At 40.1% G+C, this 21,192-nt stretch overlaps 1 protein-coding gene and 2 long non-coding RNA genes across 5 annotated transcripts in view; 2 read left to right on the top strand and 1 right to left on the bottom strand.

Annotated features, from left to right (window-relative positions):
- Positions 1-1,004: 1,004 nt before the first annotated feature.
- LOC122892618 lies at positions 1,005-20,761 on the bottom strand. The gene is made up of 5 exons (XR_006381429.1): positions 20,581-20,761; positions 20,245-20,333; positions 17,317-17,438; positions 3,047-3,143; positions 1,005-1,058 (listed from the first exon to the last, which is right to left on the bottom strand). It is a non-coding gene; the product is annotated as an uncharacterized LOC122892618 (long non-coding RNA).
- LOC122892617 lies at positions 12,566-18,913 on the top strand. Its single transcript, XR_006381428.1, has 4 exons — positions 12,566-12,761; positions 14,127-14,191; positions 15,316-15,394; positions 18,748-18,913. It is a non-coding gene; the product is annotated as an uncharacterized LOC122892617 (long non-coding RNA).
- Positions 19,683-21,192, top strand: part of LOC122892615 (RAB3A interacting protein) — a 45,647-nt gene continuing 44,137 nt past the window's right edge. For 2 of the 3 annotated variants that reach the window (XM_044229332.1, XM_044229330.1), the window contains exon 1: positions 20,909-21,060. The gene's annotated coding sequence lies outside the window, so the exon portion shown is untranslated. Of the gene's footprint in view, positions 19,706-20,908; positions 21,061-21,192 lie in introns of those variants that run through there. The other variant, XM_044229327.1, reaches the window with a different exon arrangement.

The raw sequence follows: 21,192 nt of genomic DNA, 5'->3' as shown, positions 1-21,192 counted from the left end.
TGGTGGCTCAGTGGGTTAAAGCCTCTGCCTTTAGCTCAGGTTGTGATTCCCAGGGTCCTGGAATCGAGCCCCACACTGGGCTCTCTGCTCAGCAGGGAGCCTGCTTCCCTCCACCCCACAATCCCGGCCTGCCTTCTGCCTACTTGTGGTCTCTGTCTGTCAAATAAATAAATAAATCTTTTTTAAAAAATTAACTTTTCTCCCTTCACATTTTATACTTCATTGATGTGAATATATATGTGTTTTTCAAATCTGCTTCATACCTATAGCCAGGGATCCTTTTTTAAGGTTTGAATGGTATTTATGTTATTATAATTAGACTATTTTCTCCATTTTCTCATCAGTAAATGGGAGATCACAGTAGGGTAGACCTAGAGTCAGCATTGTAATGAGTTTCAATGATTTAATACATTTAATGACAGCAACAACTGACATGACTTGAGTATTTTCTATATACTGGATATCACTTTGAGGGCTTTGCATGTATTACTACGTTTACTCTTCCCCAGAACTCTGTGTGGTAAGTCCTCTTATCACCACCACCTCCCTGTTTTTTACCCACGGGAACCTGAGGGGGCTGAGCGTTGGAGTAATGTTCCCAGGTTACAATGTGGCAAATGGCAAAGCTGGGATTCCCATTCAGGCAGGTGGGCTTCAGAGCCTGCCTTATCCACTGTGCTATACCGCCTTTCAGGTAAGCTAGTGCCCGGAAGAGCCAGCCTGTGGCAAGGGAGGAATTTTTTATAAACACCAAAAAGTATAATCAAGAGTGTGAAATGAATGTTTTTATGTTCCTAACGTGCAGTGCAGTCTGGCTAGGGCATCTCTAATACTTGATAGTTGCTACTGTGGAACATTCTCAGGCCCCTTGCTTGCTTGTTTTTCTGAATGCCTTTAAACATCTGACTTCAGGTAGGAGCACATGAGTGGAAAGAGCATGAGGTTTAGAATGAGAAAGTGTTCGACTATTCTAGCTGCGTGGTCTTGAGCAAGTTACATACCTCTCTGGACTCCGGACTTCTTATCTGCAAAGGTGACAATAACATCTGCTTCAGCATCTACGACAGGAGGCATGAAATGATTAAATATTCAAGCACAGAGAAATACACTCAGGGAAGGGAGATAATGAGTCTAGAATGTGACATCCCGTGCCCAGCACTGACAGCATTGTCTTTGCTGCCTCCCTGGCTCAGAGTTTTGCCAGTTCTTGATGAAGACGAATATTAGTGTCAGGATCTCACTGAATATGACTGTTTCGTTCCTTATATACTTATGTCTTGAATGCTGTCTATAGGAAATTGTGTATTATACTAATTCTATAATCCACATAATAATTTTTAGCGGATCTTTTTGTTATTTTTGTCAATACTGAACATACAGAGCTTTTTTAACATACAATACACGTTTCTAATTTGTGACATTAGCAAAAATTCTGGTGTGCAAATGATATAAACAATTTGTGGAATAGAAAACATAATTAGTTAGCCATATATGGGAAGTAGCTAAGCCTCTCTAGAGATCAAAGAAAGGCAAAACAAAAGACATACATCATGTTTCACATATGAATAGATTCTGAGCTAGCGAGGGTCATATTTATTATTGATGGGTATATAAACTGGATAAAAGCCTGTTGGAAGGCTTTTTATAACATATAACAAGAATCTTAAATATGTTCATGTATTTTAAGATAATTTGTTTCTGGAATCTAGCTCTGAGAAATAACATGAAGTACACAGTAAAAGCTTCTAATATAAAGTATTCATTGTGGTGTTACTTATAAGTGGGAAAAAACATTTATGCCCTATAAGCTGCAAATAGTTAAATGAACAAGATGTTCTTTACATAATGGATTACTGTGCAGTTATTTAAAATTATGCTTATAAATAATTTGTAATGACATGGAGAAATACATGTAATATAATTAAAGTGAATAGCAAGAATGATACAGAATGACCCCAACTAAGTAAAAAAGAAAGTTACAAAAAATACAAATATCTGCAACTAAGTGTACAGAATGTTAATAATAGTTACTAGTGAGGTAATGATTATGAATAACTATTTTTCCTGCTTTTCACTTTTTTGTATTTTCCAGTTTTTGTTCACAATGAGTGCCCGCTATTTTACAATAGTAAAACCCAGAGCAAACGCTCCGTGAGTGAGGATTTCCTTGGTAGGATGAGCAGCAGTGTCCGTTCCAGAAGGATGCCTCAACAAAGCTATGTCCTGTCCCTGTGCTCCGTATTACACTTTCTCCCAGGGTTTTTGTGAGAATTAAGTATTCTACTACGGGTAACTGAGGCCAGTAGAGATTGCTATACTGGTGAGACACTTAGAGAAAATTTAAATTTTACAACCTTAACAGCAGACATGGGAAAGGTGTTGTGAAAGGATTGTTTTACATTTCCAAAGAATTCTCAAATTTCCTTAGCTAGTTAGCTTCCTTGGGCACTCTAATAACACATAACCTCTCAGGAATATTTTCTTTCTGTGGGATGTGAGGATACATTTATTTGTATGTATTGGCAGCTTTATCAGAAGCATACCAGGAAAGAGAAAACTAGTTTTAATTCAGTCAGTTGCTTTTTAAAAGGTTTTCACCACCTTTTAAAGAGAAGGGCTCTGGTTTATCCAGGACAATTCTCGTCTACACTTGTGGTCCTGGTGTAATTATTAATACTACCCTCATTTTCTCTCAAAATTGTTCTGCTTCTGAGAGTAAGTTACATGGTCACCCTTGCAATTTCAGATATGGGGCGGGGGTGAGGAAAGAGTGGTACCATCTGGATGCTGACTCTTGATTGGAGGGGGTGTGTGGGAGGGACAGTTGGCTCCTGGCAGCCAGCTTGCGGAGAAGGAGCCAGCAGCAGTGCCTGAAGGCACAGAAAGTAGCCCAGTTGCCAATAAACACTGGCCCACAGGCTGTGTCGCTTAGGCTAATTAGTTGTATATCTATTACTTGATAGTGATTTTGATTCTGACAGCATTGGCTCTTCTTGAAGGTGGACCAGAACATCTGTCTAGTTGACTTAAGACACCAAAGACATACCTGTCCCAGGCTTCTTTTCTGTCAGCCCATTCTGGCGCCTGGCATTTCCACCTTTAGAATCATGATGAATTGTTAGCAAAGTAATTCAAATTATCATCTGGAGAGAACAGTGCAAAAGAACAGGGGAAACAGGACAATTAAGGAATTGGAAGACTCTTCATACCAACTCTGTTCTCCCCAGCTGAAAAACCCTGAGCAAAAGACTCAATGGCTCTGAGGTTCATTCTCTGTAGCAGTAAAAACAGGGGACTAAAACCCGTTTTGCCTACTCCTTGGGGGTAGTAATGTGACCCAAATGATGATTGTATATGGAAATGCTCTGCTAATACGAAAGCACTCTGCAAATACCAGAGACTGTTAGTATCATTAAGTCTTTAAAAACAAAGTAACACATTCGCTTGAGCTAATAGCGTCACTTTGGAATGCAGTGAGCAAGTCCTGGGGGGGGGGTCCCACAAATTGGGCAAATTTTGATGGGTGGCAGCAGGGAGGAGAGGACTGAAGCAGACTGGTGGATCATCTGAACCATCTGGAGAGGGTTTTGGGGCGGAAAAAGGATTGGTGGGCTTCATCCCAAGAGCTTGAGATTCAGTTGACTAGACACAGAGCCCAGAGTAAGGAGGAGGGGGGATGGGGAAGCTGCTAAGCAAGAAGCAAAAGGGAGCAGACAAGGCTATAAAGAGAGCCAGGGGGGAAGAAAATAATAAAACTCTCTTGCTTTGACAAGTTGTTTTTTGTTTTCTGTTTGTTTGTTTGTTTGTTTTCAGAGCTAGCCTGGCTAGGAAACTAAGGACTAAAATTAATTTTTGTAATTTTTGGTTATATTGCCTCCCGACCCCCTCCCCGCCTCTCTCCAGTTCTAGTACATAAACTCCATGTGGGTGGGGATTTTTGTCCCTTTGCTTCACCGCTGAATTGCAAGCACTTAGAACATTTCCTGGCGCCAGAATAATAAAAATTGCGTAGAGGAGTATTTGCCTGTTTTCCCCACCCATCCCATGACTGTAATTTGAAGTTGGCTAATTTTGTTAATGCAGTTCTGAAGCTCCTGGGGGTAGTAAAGTTCTGAAGCTCCTGAAAGGAGGGCTGTCAGACTAGGTTTAGGGTGAGGGCCTTGGTCCAGGTCAGGAAATGGTAATTCTCACTTGTTCGGTAATTGCTACTTCCACCACCAACCCGAATTCTTTGTTGGTGACTTGCCAAGTTCTGCCGTCAGGACCGTATTTGTGTTCTTCTGGCTCTAGCTCTTCTAGCACTAGGACTGCCCTACCAAGAACCGAATTCTTTTTCAAGTTGAGTTTAGGGGCACCTGGGTGGCTCAGTGGGTTAAAGTCTCTGCCTGCAGCTCGGGTCATGATCCCAGGGTCCTGGGATCGAGCCCTGCATCAGGCTCTCTGCTCAGCAGGAAGCCTGCTTCCTCCTCTCTCTCTGCCTGCCTCTCTGCCTACTTGTGATCTCTGTCTGTCAAATAAATAAATAAAATCTTTAAAGTTGAGTTTAATTGGTTACAGGAGTCCCCTTCTTATCTGTGGGGGATACATTCCAAAACCCTGAATCAGATGGAGCCTGACCCTATACACACTCTCTTTTTTCCTATATATACATATCTATGATAAAGTTTAATTTATAAATTAGGTACAGAAGAGATTAGCAATAATAATCTAGTAATGAAATAGAACAAGTATCATATACTGTAATAAATGTTCTGTGAATATGGCCTCTCTCTCTCAAAATATATGATTGTGCTGTATTCACCTTTCTTGTGATAACGTGAGACGATATGATGCCAATGCGATGACACAATGATGTCGGCACTGAAATGTCTTGTTATTGTACTAATGACCTTCTGACAATCTGTCTGGAGGAAGAACGTCGGTCCAGACCATCACTGTCCATGGGTAACCGAAACCCTGGAAATTGAAACTACAGATAAAGGGAGTTGTCCCTTATAAATTAACTTTATCATAGGTATGTATTTATAGGAAAAAACATAGTATATATAGCATGTGGTGCTATCTGTGGTTTTAGGTATCCTTAGGGATCCTGAACATATTCCTCACAGATAAAGGGGAGCTACTAGCTTCAATATTCAGTTTCCTGGGGTCTTAGTTTGGGTCCTCTAAGACAAGAGAAACAGAGGCAAGGATGAAATCATGGCCATTTTACTTGGAAAATGCTAGCTGAAGATGATGAGGGTGAAGAAACAACAGAGATGAGGTAAACAAAGATGCAAAGCCCTGGGGTGTGATGTGTCCCCACACTGGCCAGGGTTTCATAATGGGCCTGGCAAAGACATGGAAGGTGCTCAGCAGGTATGTTGCTTGGTATGCAGGACTCTTCTGGAAAGGCTGCAAGAAAAAGATATCCTTCAGAGTAGTCCTCTGCAAGAAGGCAGTGGAGGAGATTTTTCTGTTCAGATCCTTTCTGTCTCTCATTTCCCATCGACCAATGTTCACCCAGTTGGGAGGTAACTCCTTATAGTTCCAGCCCTTGGCAGCCACTCAGAAGGCCAATTGCTGTGCTCCATGTTGTGGCATTTCATTCAAATCTAGAGAGACAACTTGATGTGATAAGGCTTAGTATGTGGGGAGTAAGGGCTATGTGCAGGGCCAGGGTTCCAACTTCAATTCCAGACAGCTCAGGGAGTTCAGCAAAGGCAGAGGTTGTGTTAAGGGTACAATAAATGGTGTTAGGGTTGCCTTCAGCAAGAAGAGGCAGTAGAGAAATTCTGAAAAGGAGCCCAAAGATTGCATCTAATACACTTGACTTGCAAAATGGAAATTCTTTAAAAATGGAATCATACATGTTATTCTAATACTTGTTTTACTTTAAAAAGTCACAGCCAAAAAATAAAAATAAATAAAATAAGTCACAGTCATTTTCCCAATCAGTATGTTGTGATCATTCTTTTTAACAAATGCCTAAGATTCTAGACAATGTATATGCTGTGATTTATTTTGCCATTTCCTTATTGATGGACATTCACATTGTTCCCAATTTTCCCCATTATAGTAATTATCCTTAAGCACTATGTATGAATCTCTCTGGAGGATATATTGAAAGTGCTAAAATAATCTGAAAAGAAAGGTCTTATTTAAAAGCAGTCACCACACTCGTCTGGACCTCTACTGATCTGATCCATGTGCCGGCATGAATTATGGCCTATTGAATTTTACCCAGGGTTAGGCAGTTCTGAGTTTATGCCCCTGACTACAATCTGCTGGCTTTTCAGATGGAGGTCTGCAACATTGACACAGCGTGCTACCCTCCCAGGAGGCTCCTAACTCAGAGAGGAGATTACTTTCCATTTTTCCATATGTCCAAAGCCTTTCCATTTGAATTATTTTGTCAGTGAATGAGTATCTTGAATAAATAAAGAAATGAAATTCTATGCATTCTTTCCCAAACCCTGTCATCTAGGGAGATGTAATTAGTCAGGCAGTGGCATACCGGTGAGAATTTGGACCAGACTGTGCATTCTGTCACCAGGGGTTTGACATGTTCATTGATAAGAAAAACACCACATGGGGGCACCTGGGTGGCTCAGTGGGTTAAGCCTCTGCCTTTGGCTCAGGCCATGATCTCGGGGGTCCTGGGATGGAGCCCCGCATCAGGCTCTCTGCTCAGCAGGGTGCCTGCTTCCCCTTCTCACTCTGCCTGTCTCTCTGCCTACTTGTGATCTATGTGTCAAATAAATAAATAAAATGTTAAAAAAAGAAAAAAGAAAGAAAAAGAAAAACACGACATGGAAAATTTTACATATCTTCTATCTCGGGTTTCAAGCATACGTTGGAGGGAAACTCTTTTGCCTTATGTTTTTATCTTGTTAATGCTCTGACACCATGATAGATTTGAAGGTAATGACCCCTTATGGGGAACAACAGGGACTCCCATCTTCTTTTCCTCTTTTCCAGGCAGCTCATCCTCATCAGCCTCCAGCCCACTGAGATGACCTCTGAAGATCATTCTGGTACCACCTCCTCAGTCATCCTTCAGTGGTTAACTATGGCCTTTCTCAAATGTACAATTTTTCTGACTGTAATAAACCCATCACTTTACTTTAAAAGTCAACTAACCCCTTCAGGCCATAAATTTAATTATAGTATTAGATACAAAATATTCTTTATTCTAGTGCCCTTTTGATTTGTTTCTCAGAGAATCTTAACAACATAGACCTGTTATAAAATATAAATCAAATTTTACATGAAGCTACTTAAAAAATTGATCAGACCAAACAGAAAAGACAAAATTATTAATGTAACTTAGCCCTTAAAAGTATTTGGCTAGTAGTGTTGAATGAACTAAAGAGTGCTTGTATAATCTTAAAAAAAACAAAACCTGACCCCTGAATTTAGAACCAAAACTATATGTTTTTATTTTGTATGGTACCATTAAATATTTTAACACACACATCTTATACCACTGTATTGATTATTTATCATATTAAGCCTGGAGAATTAGTTGATAATTTCAGGTGAACAAATTACAACAACCATTTTTAGTTATGATAGTTAGGATATAACTATCCTAAGGATATAGATGGGAATAAATCTAACCAAAGAGGCAAAGAATCTGTATGCAGAAAGCTATAGAATATTCATGAAAGAAATTGAGGAAGACATAAAGAAATGAAAAATGTTCCATGCTCATGGATTAGAAGAAGAAATATTGTGAAACTGTCTATGCTACTTAGAGCAATCTGCACATTTAATGCAATCCCTATCAAAATACCATCAACTTTATTCAAAGAAATGAAACAAATAATCCTAAAATTGTATGGAACCACAAAAGACCCTGAATAGCCAGAGGAATGTTGAAAAAGGAAACCAAAGCTAGTGGCATCACAATTCTGGACTTCAAGCTCTGTTACAAAGCTGTCGTCATCAAGACAGTTATGGAACTGGCACAAAAACAGACACATAGATCAATGGAACAGAGAGTCCAGAAATGAACCTTCAACTCCATGGTCAACTCATCTTTGACAAAGCTGGGAAGGACGTCCAATGGAGAAAAGACAATCTCTTCAATAAATGGTGTTGGGAAAATTGAACAGCCACATGCAGAAGAATGAAACTGGACAATTTCCTTATACCACACACAAAAATAGACTCAAAATGGATGAAAGAACTAAATGCAAGACAGGAATCTATCAAAATCCTTGGGGAGAACACAGGCAGCAACCTCTTTGACCTCAGCCACAGCAACTTCTTCCTAGGAACATCGCCAAAGGCAAGGGAAGCAAGGGCAAAAATGAATTATTAGGACTTCATCAAGATCAAAAGCTTTCATACAACAAAGGAAACAATCAACAGAACCAAAAGACAACTGACAGAATGGGAGAAGATATTTGCAAAAGACATATCAGATAAAGGGCTAATATCCAAAATCTATAAAGAACTTATCAAACTCAACACCCAAAGAACAAATAATCCAGTCAAGAAATGGGCAGAAGACATGAAAAGACATTTCTGCAAAGAAGACATCCAAATGGCCAACAGACACATGAAAAAGTGTTCAACATCACTTGGCATCAGGGAAATACAAATCAAAACGACAATGAGATACCACTTCACACCAGTCAGAAAGGCTAAAATTGACAAGTCAGGAAGTGACAGATGTTGGTGAGGATGCAGAGAAAGGGGACCCCTCTTACACTGTTGGTGGGAATGCAAGCTGTTATAGCCATTCTGGAAAATAGTATGGAGTTTCCTCAAAAAGTTGAAAATAAAGCTACCCTATGACCCAGCAATTGCACTACTGGGTATTTACCCCAAAGATACAAATGTAGTGATCCAAAGGGGACACACTCACCCCAATGTGTATAGCAGCAATGTTCACAATAGCCAAACTATGGAAAGAGCCTAGATGTCCATCAACAGATGAATGGATAAAGAAGATGTGGTGTATATATATAAATATATACAATTAAATATTATGCAGCCATAAAAAACCCTGAAATCTTGCCATTTGCAACTACGTGGATGGAACTAGAGGGTATTATGCTAAGCGAAATAAGTCAGAAAATGATCTCACTGATCTCACAGATCTCACTGATATGAGGAATTTGAGAAACAAGACAGAGGATCATAGGGGGAGGGAAGGGAAAAGTGAAACAAGATGAAACCAGAGAGGGAGAGAAACCATAAGAGACTCCTAATCTCAGAAAACAAACTGATGGTTGCTGGAGTGGAGCAGGCAGGGAGGGATGGAGTGGCCAGGTGATGGACACTGGAGATGGTATGTGCCATTATGAGCACTGTGAATTGTGTAAGACTGATGAATCACAGACCTATACCCCTGAAACAAATAATATATTTTATGTTAATAAAAAAATCAGAAAAAAGAAGAATGCTGCAGTGAGTAACTTTGTATATGTCATTTTTCCTTGATTAGGGATCAAAGGATTATTGGGATTTGGAGCACGAAAGGGAGTCAGTTGGAAACATGGGAAGTGAGATGTCAGAAAACAGAATGATAGAATTAAGATCATAAAGTTATTGATAATGACAAAGTCTGGAGCATGACTAGGAGTGACTGAGATATGGCAAGAACAATGCTATTTGGATGGAGGAGTTAAAAAAACTGAGAGACTATGGTGTTGGATGGATTGCCTACAATATTTATCAAAATCACCAAGAATTAAGACTAAAGAGAGAGATTACCAGATCGTAGTTAATATCACTGAGGAGCAAGAGCAAATGACCTAAGTGTCAATGAATGACAGCAAAAATGAACGCTATTAGGGGTGAACTAATCTGCTAACAAGGGCTTTAAAGTTGGGGGATTTTAGTGAGTGGAGTGCGAAAAGTCTGAAAGTGACAATGAGAATAAAGAGGTGGCCTGCCCCACCTGAAGCCCAGGTGTATGACCTTGGAGAGAAACAGTCACCACTCATGATGGTTGCAGGGGAAGCAGTATCCTCAGGGAAGAGCCAGGTTTCTAGAGCAAGGAGGTGAGTGAAATGCAGAGAGAAGAGGTTAAGGATACAAGGAGTTTGGCTAGTGATAGCCGAATTCTGGAGGGCACAGTGAAAGGGTTCCATTTAACTACACAGTGTTCACAAGCAGAACCTCTGCTGTAGTTTGGCCAGTAATCTCTTTTTTGCCTGAAGTTCATCTTCTAGTAGTTTTCTTAAGAAAGGCTAGTAGGAACAAGTTTATTTGGCTTTTGCATATTGAAAACTCTTTGTCTTTAGTCTTTATACTTGAAAGACAGTTTGGCTAGACTTCAAGTCTCTGTGTCCACCGTCTCTATTTGAGTATCTTATCTATGTTGTTCCACTGTCTTCTTATAATGAACAGTACTGTATAGAATTATAAGACCAGCCTGATAGTTTCCCTTTATAAGCAACTTATTTGCAACCTTACTCAAAGGATTCTTTTTTCTTTTTTTTTTTTGTCTTTGTAGTCAGCGAGCTATTCTAGGTAAGATGTCCTTAGATTATAACACAGATTTTCAGTAGAAGAGTTGTCTTTTAGTTGAGCAAAGTTTTCTTCAGTTGTATCTTTAAATATTTATTTTCTTCCATTATGTTGAGTCTTTTTTTGGGGGGGGGGAACACAAATCCCCTTTGCGTGTTTTCTCTATTATTTTGTTTCTAATCTTTTTTTTTTTGAGTGTTATTTTATTTTGCTTGTTGTTCTCGTTTCTTTTTCTATATTGTTATCTTAAATATCTTTTCTTTTTTACATTCCTTCTAATTTTATCTTTATTTCTTTGAAGGTTTGTTTTTTTCTACTGCCTTTCTTCTTCTTCTTCTTTTTTAAAGATTTTATTTATTTGACAGACAGATTGCAAGTAGGCAGAGAGGCAGGCAGAGAGAGGGGGAAGCAGGCTCCCCGCTGAGCAGAGAGCCCGATGTGGGGCTCGATTCCAGGACCCTGAGATCATGACCTGAGCTGAAGGCAAAGGCTTTAACCCACTGAGCCACCCAGGTGCCCCACATGTTAACACTTTTGTTAGCAGTGTCTAGCTGGGTCTTCTTGCTGTTAAGATGCATCCCTATGTTTTTTTCCTGTCTACTTTCTCTCACATAATTTCTACTCAACTTCAGCTGGTTTTGGCAACTCCTATACATGTTTTAGAATCTGGGCAGGATACTAGTGTCCTAGTTTGCAAAAGAAAAAAAATGGTTGGTGAATTTGGGGGGAGGGAGATGTAGGTTATGTTTATAATCTTTGTGGCTCTTAAATCATTTCAAAGATAGAAAGAGAAAATACTAATATAGCTAGTCATGCTCATACCAGAAGTTCTAATTCCTTAGAACCATGATGTCCACATTGTATGGATAATCAGAAACTCATGTGTGTGTGTCCTGAATTGTCTCCTAATGATATTCAAAATTAGGGAGTAATAGGATAGCATTAAGAGTCCTTCAGATTTACTTAGTCAACTGTTAATAAAATGTGCAATAGCATTCCAAAACTAGGAATGACTCATATCTCTTGGCCAGGCCTTGCTAAAGCCTCAGAATTATGATATGCTGGAAATTTTAAGACCCCAAGAGACAGACTAATTAAGGGTCTATATTCTTATTATTCATTTACCCTGTCTAAAATACCATGCTAAGCAGTACTCAGTTATTTCCCATACTACCTCCAGTTTGCCTCAAGGTCAGATATTCTACAATTATTTGAATCGTTTGGGTACTGAGTTGGCATTGCTGGCACTGAATTGGGGACAGAAGTCCATTCCTTGCCGCCAAAAGTGTCTTGTCTGCTTGTCTGGCAAGATTTATTTCACATGGGGATGATGTCAGAGTGTTTCTGGTCCTGAAAAATATTTACCTAAAACAGAAACTCACCGATTAACTTTTATTATGACAGTGACCAATACATATAGGTATGAGACTGAACAATTCTTGAGGTGTCTGGACTGTATTCAAGCAATGTACAGTTATTTCTATTCCAAATTTTTTGTTACTGAGAGTGCCATCCGCCTGGATTGCAATAGTTTCAGGAAAGAGAGCCATGTAGACAGAAATTCAGGACAATTTTGTGATTCATAAGCCACTTTTCAAATTCTAATTGAATTTTTCCTTTTTTGATAGTATAGTTTCTTTTCAGGTCTCTGAAATTAAATTCTTCTCTTCACCAAGCTGCACAGATAGAAGAGTTACTTGGTAATTCAAACACATCTTGAGGTTTGCATGGCAAAAGCAGCTGCAGAAATGTAAAATATGGTTCATATTCATCAGAACATGTGTCTCTGGAAATATAGACTTTATGCTGACCAAAATAGTATAACACCACTTCAAAATCTGTAATGCCCAGGGGCCACAAGCTCAATTCACAAGCCTGGTTTGAGCCTGAGCTCTTCATTTTCTGACACAAAAGCCCTTCTTCCTTTCCCCTCTGGTTTCAAGCTCAGTGTCCTCAGGTGTTTCATCAGATCAGAGAGAAAACACAATCTCTTAAGGCTGGCATGTTGAGTGAGTTGGGCCTCTGAGAGCTCTTTCAATTCCCCAAAGTCCTTGACCTCAAAACATCTCTTTAACTAGTTCCCATAATGTGGCCTGAATGCATTAAAACAAACCTAACTGTACACACTGCTTTGTCTTTGTCCAGCCTGCGGATGGTTAAGGGCACAGGCGTAAGAAACGCTGACAACCAGGACAACCTCCATTCTTACACCGGGAAAAGAATCTTCAGCAGCTCAGGTCACAAGCTTGCCTGATGAAGGATGCAAGGAGCATCAGACTTCTCCTTTGTCTTGAGTGAGTACTGAAGCGTTCCCTCCCACCCCACTTCATGGCAGAGGCCCCACCTAGACTAAACACCCATCCTTATGCCAAACTCCCCAAATTCCTTGCTGGCAGGAGAACCCTTGAAAGCTTTCTGTGTTCTAGCTAACCCGGGGCAATTAGGTTACCTCCTGAATGTTGCTTTGTAACATTCCATTCCATATATTTGTCAGGTGGGCTGTGCATCTTAAATTTAAAATAAATATATTTACGTTGTTAAGTGTGTGTGTGTGTCACAGTGGGTTTCAAACTTTTTTTTGACATCTGGCAATTTGATATGTAAAGGAAATAAAGAACGGCTAACTGTATAAAAGTGGGGCAGAGAATAAACATGCATTCCCCTGTCTTAAGGCCTGTATGAAGCCCCTTTCGATGCATAGTCAATTTTTGTGAATAGTGCATAAGTATATAAAAAGGAGATACATTCTTATTTTCTCTCATCTATTTATACAAATTTATAAACATATAAAATCTACATTGTTAATTATGTTACTTAGGGTGGCTTTTCTATCCTTACTTATTTTTTACCACTTGATCTGTTCTGCATGAGAGGTAAATTTTCCATGTGTCCTGTTGATTCCTCCTTGAAACTGCTGTAGTTTTTTCTTTATAAATTTAATGCTATGCAATCTGGTATATAGATTTTTATAAGTGTGAGATCTTAATTTTGTATCTCATGCTTTATTGTTATACAGTGCCTGTCTTTGTCTCATTTAATACTTTTTTCCCTAATTAAGCTTTGTTTGAGATAAAATTTTGATATTGGCTTCATTTGCTTAGTATACTTTCATCTCTCCTTTTGTTTTCACTCTAAAGCACTTTGCTTTCATTATCTTACATGTATAGCACATAGTTGGGATTTGATTTGATATTCCATCTGAGGAAACTTTTCAACTAATTGGTAAATTTAATCTTTTTATATTAATCGAAATGAAAGTTATGTTCTATTTTAGTCCACATATAATTTTTGTTATACTTTTAGTTTATATTACTTGTTTAAATTGTTATCACTATATGGCATATATACTCTTTAGTAGGCATGTTTTTGAATTTGGAAGGCATGTATTTCTGGTCCAGTGGGTATCTTAATAACCTTATAACTATATTTTTAGATATTATTCAAAGCAATAAGCAGTATATTTCCTCTCCCTCCTCTCCCATTCTCTAATCATATATTTTTTGTAGTGTTCACCTTATTTCTTTTCTCTCTCAACTTCTATTGGTTGTTTCATTGCTACATTGTCAGGATTTATAATTTACTCTCTGTTCTAGGACCATAATTGTCACACTTATTTAATTTATATTTTTTTAAGGGTGGAATTTAATCTTTATTTACAGGACACTGCAAGAGAGGAGATCCCACATAGAAATAAGAAACCCACCGAGAGGAGGAGCTTTATACGGTTTGTACAGTTTGGAACTGGTCAAGTAGAGTTTTGTTGTAAAAAGTGCTACAATAACAGAACACATTTAAGAAGAGTTCTTAATAGAGAAATAGTAGGACAAACTTCTACCAAATAGAGCATACCACAAACAACTTTCTGCCTCAGCTGTACAAGCTAAAAGTTAAAGGTCCCAGCAGTGCCATCCTGAACCTGGAATGTATGTCACACTTATTTTAGATTTAATTCTACAGTTAAATGGATTTAATGATCATGATCAGTTGTATTTTTTTGTGTGTGGGTTTTTTTTTTTGGTTCTAAATTGATCTCTTGTTTGGCTGAAGCTCATTTTCTACTCTTGTCCTACAAAAGGGCTCATGATAGCCATATTGTTTGCATGTCCAAAAATGTTGTACATTACATTTGTATTCAAATAAGCTTCTCTGGGGTGCCCAGGTTGTTCAGTCGGTTAAGTGTCCAACTCTTGATTTTGACTCTATGTTTGGTTAAAATTTCCTTTTGCTTAATGGCAAGGTTTTTTAAAAAATTTTTATTTATTTTTTAAAATATTATTTATTTGAGAGAGAGACTAACAGAGAGCATGAAAGGGTGAAGGGTCAGAGAGGAAAGCAGACTCAGACTCCCTACTAGGCAGGAAGTCTGATGTGGGACTCAGTCCTGTGACTCTGGGATCTTGACCTGAGCCAAACGAAGTTGCTTAATCAACTGATCCACCCAGGAGCCCAATGGCAAGGTTTTTAAATGAAAATTTTAATTTGGCATTTTTTTCCTGTTCCCTCCTCTTTTTTTTTTTTTAATGGTATCTTTGCATCCCTGTTCCTTTTTGATTGATTACTCATCTTTGAAGAAGAGGATTTCCAAGTTTTCTAAGATAACGCTATGCGCAGAATGTTGTGCTGAGGAGTGGCCTGGACCATGTTCCAGTCTAACAGAAAACCTTATGATACAAAGGTTGTGTGTGACTATCCTTTAAATTCTCCTTGTAAGAGACTGGCATTTGCAGGACTGCTCAGCTGCACCTTTTCCACCTTGCCTCACCAACAGAATGCTTCCCGCATATACGGTATGTTTGAACATTCATCTTTCAACTGCGCCTTACCTCCTTCTCTTTTATAATAAATCAGGTTGACTGGAGGCCCTGCTGCCAACCCATATACTTGATCCCCTTGTTTCAAATGCAGGATTGTTGGTTTTGACCCTAAGGTAAGTCACTTCCTTGTGTGAAAGTGTGTTTTGTTGATGTTTTCTGATGACTTGTAGCCATCCACATTTTACCCGATTGGTTGAGCCTCAGTCATATCCTCACCCTTAAAGAGGCAGAATTCAGTTCTACTTGAATCATATGGACTAAACATGGTGAAAGGGTACTTTTCCAAATAAAATCACCATGCTGATTTCGAAAAGATATAATGGATGCTGAACATGAAAAAGAGAGAGAGGGAGGGAGAAAGAGGATATTTAATCTCTTGTTGCATTAAACAGATTCATCCTTTGAAATGTTTCCCCTTTTCTGTATTTATTGCAGTGTAGGCACTCGTTATCTCATAGTAGCTTCCTATCTAATCTTGCCTCCCATTCCCCCTTGAGTACATTCTAGGCATTGCCACCCAATTACTCTTCTTCTTCTTTTTTTTTTTAAAGATTTTATTTATTTATTCGACAGACAGAAATCACAAGTAGGCAAGGAGGCAGGCAGAGAGAGAGAAGGGGAAACAGGATCCTGCTGAGCAGAGAGCCCTATGTGGGGCTCAATCCCAGGACCCTGAGACCATGACCTGAGCCGAAGGCAGAGACTTAATCCACTGAGCCACCCAGGCGCCCCCCAAATTACTCTTCTTAAACAACTGTTTTCTTTCTTTCTTTTTTTTTTTTTAAAGATTTTATTTATTTATTTGACAAAGAGAGAGATCACAAGCAGGCAGGCAGAGAGGGGAAGCAGGCTCCCTGCTGAGCAGAGAGCACGATGTGGGGCTCAATCCCAGGACCCTGAGATCATGACCTGAGCCGAAGGCAGAGGCTCAACTCTCTGAGCCACCCAGGTGCCTCTAAACCACTGTTTTCATTTCACCCTTGAACCCAAAATCTTTTAGGAACTCTCTTCTGACTCCCAGATGCCACATTCCTCAGTTTGGCGTTTATAATCTCCCAGGGTCTGGCTGCTGCTTATCTCTGCATATCTTTCCAGGCACTAGCTACCTGTTCTTGTCCCATGTGCCACTAATCTGCAGGGCTCCCCATTACTGAACCCATTGTGTATTTTCGTTATAATGCCTTTGCTCTGTTTGTACATTCTATGCCATCACCACTTCTCCCCTCCTATGTCTGATCTCAGATGGTGAGCCAGAGACTGCTAGTTATCTCTAACATCTGTTCTATTTTCTTCAGTATTAGAACTACTGATTTGTAGCTCAGTACATGGCTATTCAATAGAAATGACATGTTCAACGCTACTTATAGTTAAGTTCTGACCAATAAGGGGTAATTAAGTGCAGTGACGTATACAAGTTCTGCAGACTTTTTTTTTTTTTTTTAAGATTTATTGATTTATTTTAGAGAGTCAGAGAGAAAGAATGAGTGGGGAGGGCAGTGGGGAGAGAATTTCAAGCAGACTCCTTGCTGAGTGTGGATTCTGATTTAGGGCTTAATCACAAGACTGATGAGATCATGACCTGAGCTGAAACCAAGAGTCAGACGCTTAAACAACTGAGCTACCCAGGTGCCCCTGCAAGTTTTCTTAAATAAGAGGGGTGTGTCCTCTTCTGCCCCTATCTCTTTTCTGCTGGCTGGAAATAAGGATGTGATGGCTGAAGCTTCAGCAGCTATTATGGATCATAAGGTAGAAACTGCATGTTCAGGATAATAAAGCCACATGATAAAGAGAGCCTATGTGTTTATTAGAGAGCCACCGTAACAACCCTGAACTGTCTATACTTACATAAGAGAAATCATTTTATTTTGTGTAAGCTACTGCTATTTTGAGTTTTTAACTGGTACAGAAGCCAACTACTCCATTAAAATACATTGTTCAGGATAATTTTCTGGTGGCCAGTGATAGCGATCCATTAGAAATCTAAGTAAAATGGGAGGATTCTTTTAAGAATACAAGGATTTGTCATAGAACTTACGGGTAGGAATGAAGGAAGCTTCAGGAATATATCGGAGCCTGGGACTGTGGGAAAGCTTTGAAGTCCTCTCATGGTGTCTCACCTCTCCTTCTCTTCTCTCTTACTGTAGATTATTTATGTACCTGGCAGAGAGAAGCAATAAATAAGAATGTGTTTATTAGATGACAATTTAGGTGTCTGTGAGATAATATGGATCTGAAGCCAATTACCAAACTTTTCCTTTATGTAAGTAGTTTGTTAAAGTGACTCTTTGAAGGGAAACATACTCTTTAGTGTCTAAGCTCTTGTGTTAGCCTTTTTCTCTCAGCCTTCGAATTTTTTGCAGTTTCCAACATCAGTAAAGGGGCCTGAGATGCAGAGTTGTCCATAACTGATCTAATAAAAGACACTTCAGAGCAGTTCTGTTTTTGTACAGGAGTTGCAAAAGGAAAATTTTATGGGAATACAAACACTGGCTCAGAAATAATTCTTTTGCTAGACAAGGAAATGATAGATATTTTTTGGGTTATTTTTCCTTCTAACCAGCTTCCCCCCTTCTTCTTCGTTTTTCTTTTTGCATTGTTACTATTTACTGTCTGTGTTCCTGCTTTTACCAAGTTTTTTGCCCTTGAAGGGAATTCATGACAGCTTATCAAAATGTTTTATAAGATATTTTATATATTTTACCTAGCATTTTGAGTTGCTTTTGGTGGGACAATCGGCCACTCTTTAGTCTGTCATACTACTGGACATGAAGTCTAGTATGCTCTTTAGAGTTTTAACTTCATTTGTTTGCAAGATATTACCCCATATTCTGAAGACCTAGGCCCTAACTTTGGTAGCCCAATTTCCCTATCTGTAAAGAGGAAGACTAACTACCCTTCTAAGTATGTCCAATTGTTCTCTGTCAAAGACTCGTGAGATAATTAGTGTGAAGTCAGTTTGAAACTGGAAAGTACCCTATAAATTTTCTGGACTTTATAAACAAAAGAGGCAAACAAACAATAAAAAATCATAACTAAGGATAAAAAGCATAGAATGACTTGTTCAATTTAAAATTTCTAGATATTTGCAATCATCTTATTCATTTTCTGGCATCAGGTATGGATGGGAAAGTCTTAAGATTTCTTTAAGAAATACAATATTATTTACATGTTGTATTTGACACTAATTGTATAAGTTATTTTTTAATGAAAGAGAAAGAAGTCACATTTAAGCATACCACAAAATCTGTCCTCATGTTTTTAAAGTTTTGTGAAGGATCTGTCCCTTTAAAATATGGGTGAGCAATCTAACCTAAGATGCTTACAACACTTTATATACTTTGCAGGCTGAGATTCCGAGTGTCTCACACTTTGTAATGTATTTTGGTCTCTGTGCTGCAAGGACAATGAAATATTATTATAGGTAACTACTCATATCACTCTTCTCATTCTCAAACTGTGCTCACAGGTTAAGAATGTGAGAGGAAACACCTTTAAGTACACCTTTAAGAGCCTCTTGGATGCCAGGTGATTTGCAAATGGACCAACCTGAGACTCAGGCATGATGTTACTGTTTACTATTTCCTGTAGATGTTCCATGTCTTAACTACTACATTGAACACATCATAAGGCCTGTCCTCTAAACATTTATTTTTTTTAAAGATTTTATTTATTTGACAGAGAAAGAGCACAAGCAGGGAAAGTGGCAGGCAGAGGGAGAGGGAGAAGTAGGCTCCCCGCTGAGCAGAGAGCCAAATGCAGGGCTTGATTCCAGGATCCCAGGATCTCGACCTGAGCTGAAGGCTGACACTTAACCGACTGAACCAACCAGGTGCCCATCTTCTAAACATTTATACCAAGATAGTACATTTGCACGTATATCATTTACTTATCTGCATATATGGAGCCAGTCCTACTACATGTGAGGTCTTACGCTTCTTCTCCAGAAGCTCATAGTTATTAGGAAAGGAGACAAAACTACAATTATCATTCTATGTGATAAGTGCTAGAAAGAGACAAGGTCCTATGGGAGCACAGTCAAGAGCAACCCGTATTGAGGTGCAATAGGGTTGGGTGGCAAGCAACAGTGAAGGGTTCACAACAGAACTGATGCTTAGTCTGAATAATGAAGGATAAGCAGGAATTAGGTAAAGGAAAAGGAGGAGGGTCAGGACTTAAGAAAAAGGAGTAGCATATGTGAACATGACATGTATGAGAGAGTATGACAAGATTGGAGAACCCAGTTTGCTGTATGCTGAATGTATTTATTCCACCTAGTTACTGTTATGCCTGTCTCCCTTGCTATGTTCCAGTTCTTGGGGTGGGATTGTGTATAATGGTTTCTTTGTTCCCATGTAGGCACAGAGATGGAGCACATAAATGATGACTAATGGTATTCATTCAGGACATGACACGAATGACAGGAGGTAAGGGAGAATAGTTAGAAGTCCATTAATGGAGGAAGGTTATTATCTAGTGACAGTGAATAGGAAATGGGATAGATTGAAGAATTAACTTGGGAATGAGAATGGTTAAGACTTGCTCTATTGGCAAGGGGTATGAAAAAGTAAATAATGACTTTCCAGGTTTCTGTTTGGATTATGGGTGGACAGTAACAGTAATGTTATTAATAATAACAGCTGATATTCATTGGGCAGCCTGCATCAGGTAGTACACTGTTTTACATGTATTACACCATTTAATCTCTCAATGACTCAGTGAGGTAGATATGCTTATTATCCCTACTTACCTTTGAGAAAATCGGGAAAATTAGAGGTCTACTTGCCCAAAATCACCCAGCTAGGGACAGTGATTTCAGTCCCAGGAATTCTGATTCCTGTAGTCATACACATAATGTACTTTTCTTCACTGCCTCTAACAAATGTGATCAATATTTAGAATGATGGTCCTATTCAATATTTGGCCCATAAATTGCATGTCTTTTACTAAACACAGAGATACATACGGTGATCGCCTCTTTTTGATCCGATTTTGGGACCTCGATTCTGTATTTTTCACTTTTTCTACCTGGAGAATCTAATGTGGGGTGGACGTCTGATAAAAAAAAGTTAACACAAAAGATGAGAGAAGGCGGGTACAGAAAGGACATTCTCGAATGCTCAAGTCGCTGCTGAAATGATGGAATCTGGTTCTATCAGGCTTCCTCTGCCCCCATTCCCAGGAGCGCGCACACGCGCACACGCACGCATACACACACACACACACACACACACACGTCGTAAGTTACATATACATATATGGACGCCAAGTTTCAGGTTGGTTCTAGCAGTCCTCAACTCACATCGAAGGTTCATTTTCCGACTCCTGGACAGTCCAACACGAAGTTAACTCGAGGCTGCCTATAGAGCCCAGGGAAACACCTTCTGGCTAGGCTAGCGCTCGTTTCCAGGGCAACCGTCCGCGGAGGCACCTGGGGCACGCGCCCCGTCACCTGCGAAGAGTCCCGCCTGACGCCAGGGGGCGCGGGAGCGCGTCGGCTCCTCCCACCCCACGCCTGCCCCACGCCAGCCCCACGCCAGCCCCGCCCCCGCCCCGCCCCCGGCCCCGCCTTCTCTCCATCGGGCCCGGCCGCTCCTGGCTCCCGGCCGCGCTCCCAGCGCAGGCGCAGTCCCGCGCTCCCTCGGCGGCTCCCAGCGCAGTGCGCCCACCGCGACGGTCGGCCGGCCGTCCTCTTCTTCTTCTCCTCCCTGCTATAGGGCGCGCTCCGTACAGCGCTGAGAGCGCCCCTGAGCGCGGACAGTGACCGCGGTGATTTCGTCAGGTGAGTGCAGCCGCGGGAGGGAGAGGCCCCAGGCGCGGAGCACCGCCCCCCTCGGTGCCCGCGCGCCTGCCTCCCTCCCGCGAGCCGGCCTGGAGGGGCAGCCGTGGCAGGTGCAGATGCCGGCGCAGCGCG

This window comes from Neovison vison, chromosome 12, assembly GCF_020171115.1.
Source record: "Neovison vison isolate M4711 chromosome 12, ASM_NN_V1, whole genome shotgun sequence".
Taxonomy (NCBI): domain Eukaryota; kingdom Metazoa; phylum Chordata; class Mammalia; order Carnivora; family Mustelidae; genus Neogale; species Neogale vison.
This window is presented reverse-complemented; position numbering and strand designations above follow the sequence as displayed.